Source organism: Pithys albifrons, chromosome 1 (assembly GCF_047495875.1).
Source record: "Pithys albifrons albifrons isolate INPA30051 chromosome 1, PitAlb_v1, whole genome shotgun sequence".
Taxonomy (NCBI): Eukaryota; Metazoa; Chordata; class Aves; order Passeriformes; family Thamnophilidae; genus Pithys; species Pithys albifrons.
Genome location: NC_092458.1, coordinates 71,964,732 through 71,967,522, shown reverse-complemented (window position 1 = coordinate 71,967,522; position 2,791 = coordinate 71,964,732).

Genomic DNA, 2,791 nt, shown 5'->3' with positions numbered 1-2,791 from the left:
GTCTAAGATTGATGTTGTTTTTTTTTATTTCACTATCAAACTTTTCGCTAATATAAAAATAATTGAGCCATGTATCCAAACATGTCCATAACACTGACTTCCTTGCATTTCCTCACAGTGCAGTCCTAATGGCTACAGAGTTCCTCTGCCATTTTAGAAATACTGGTACTGCACAGCTCCAACTTCTCTCACTAGTTCATGTTGTTGGCCCAGTCTAGTGCAGGTGAGCTGACCTTTGCTGTCTCCCATCATTCTTCTGTAAGAAATGGACCAGTTACATCTACAAGCTTTTGGGCCTTTAGGTTCTCCAGAGCTCTGTTCCTTCATGTGTTTTGTTTCCTACATGACATGACCATACCACATACCTGGATCCTAGAGGATAAGAAGCTGTAAAAACACAAGCTCAGGTGCACATGAGCCTTTCCCAGCAGGGGCTGTGCTGGGAATTTTTTTCTCCTATAAAATGGGATTGCCCAGCCTCTCTACTTCTTGTTTTTCTTTGTGATCTTAGGTCACATCTGCTAGCCTAGACTGTGTATCAACCCAGTATTTTCTGAGAAGTACTTAGTAACAGTCTGTGACCTAATAATAAGTTATAAAAGTTTTGGTCTTTAGTGAAAAGATTGTCAAAACTGAATAAATGTGGTTTAGTTTGGACCCTGAGATTAGCTTGGTTCAAGCATGGTGTTAATAAGACCAAAATTGCAGGTTCAACCCCCATACAGGCCATTCACTTAAGAGTTGGACTCGGTGATCCTTGTGGTTGCTTTCCAATTCAGAATATTTTCTGACTCTGTGATTATATCTTGTTCAAACCTTTTTGTATCTTGCATCAAAATTGTCAGAGTGGATTAGGAACTTCAGGGGGTAAAACTGTGTTCAAGAGAATTTGCAGTTGTGTGACAAGAAACTGGTGCCATTTGATGTGAAAATCTAACCTTGAAAAGTGGATCATGTGAGTTCACTCCTAGCCTTTTACAGAATCCATAAACTTTTACAAGATGCATATTATGATGATCTTATGGGATCACGTGCACTGATGTTAATCAAGTGTGCTCATTTTAGACAAGAAATCATAGATGTTGCAACAGAAGTAGTGCATATATGTTTGTAATATATATGTTTTTGGAAACATCCAGGCAAGAACTCAACTTTAAACAACCATTTTTATCCAGGACACTGCAATAAAGCAATGATCTGCAAAGAAGATAAAAAGGAAAGGATAGTTATACAAGTCAGCATAGACTGCCTCTTTGCTGAAGCTGTGCAAGTATATAGTACCACATTCTACAAAGAAGATAAGTGATTCTTGGTTTACAATTGATACAACCAAGTCTGAAACAGCAATTGACTCCTCCTTAACTGCTGCCTAATTCTGCAGATGTCTAGACTTCCTAATATGTGCTTTGTTATCCTCCAGAATATAGATATTTTGGACTGCTCCACTCCGTATAGAAAACATAAGCATGAAAATAAATTCTGAATTCTCAAGAGAGAAAACATTTTAAAAGTGTTTTGGGTTTTTTTCAAAAAGTCAGTTTTTGTAATATGTTATATTTTTTGTCGTGTATTTGCAGTCCCATCACAATATGAATCCTATTTCTTCTAAGATTGAATATAATTTCTTTACTGAAATAAAAAGTGGGTTGTTTTGTGTTTGTGTTGTCTATTTGTGGTTATTTTTTTAATCTTTCTGTTGTTTAGATCCAGACATAGATAAGACTGATGATACAATTTGTCTAGTGCTCCTTTGCTATTTTGGAAGCAATTTATGGGACCAAGAAACTGTATACTCTTAATGGCATCCTTTAGATGAATTGTGAAACAAAGGCCTGGACCAGCTGTCCACTCCTTGGTTTCTTCCGCAGTTTTAATATAATAAGGTGTAACCCAGTTTCTTGACATAACTCTGGCAGAATTCTGTGTTGAAGTGTCTCATCATTTGGTTGAAATTGCAATAGTGTGAAGTTTAATGCTTGTAGGAAGATACACATTTTCAAATACAAAGCTACAGTGCTGCACAGTGTTGCTTACACATGTAATTTCTGAAGATTTTTTAGTACGACTTAGAACACAAAAGGTTCCGTAGGTTGTAGTAGGAGTTTGACATAGAAAAAGCACTTGCACAAGAGTTTTCTTTAAAACTCTTGAAAAATTGCTTTGGATTTATAAGTGATGGAAACAGTAAGAAAATGGGTATTTCAGCTGAAATACATTTTTTGTCCTCCAGCATCTAGAGTACTTAAAATATTTGCCAAACTTGATTGTTCAATATGTCCTAGGGATTTAGTGGGGCCTGTTGGCATCTGGAGCAGGCTTGGGGCAGCAAGCTAATACCAAGGTTCCCAGAATAACCAAAGTGCGATAGACCTATAGGCAATGCCAGAACTTGGAAAGACTGATGAAGCTTTGGTGAATGGCAATGTTCTTACGAATGGCAAAGCTCTAAAGAGGTTGGGAGAGGGTTTATTTCAGATTCATATTTTAAGCTTTGATGTTGAAGATGTACAAATGGTTCACTTTGGATATGTTAATTACCTCATAAATTTATTCATGCATTTAAGTCTAGTCAGATATTTGAAAAGGACACTGAGATTTTCATTGCAAACTTGCCTTTTTTGTTAAAATACCTGAATTAGGTGGTGCATCAATTCCATCGTGTTTCTGCGTGCATTGGTGTGCTTTCCTTTAATCTTGAAATAGGCTGAAGTTCACTTAAGTAGCCAGCTAAACCAACTTAATCCATGGGAATCTGTGACCAGAGACAGAAAGCAGGAGCTTGGCCTGCCCC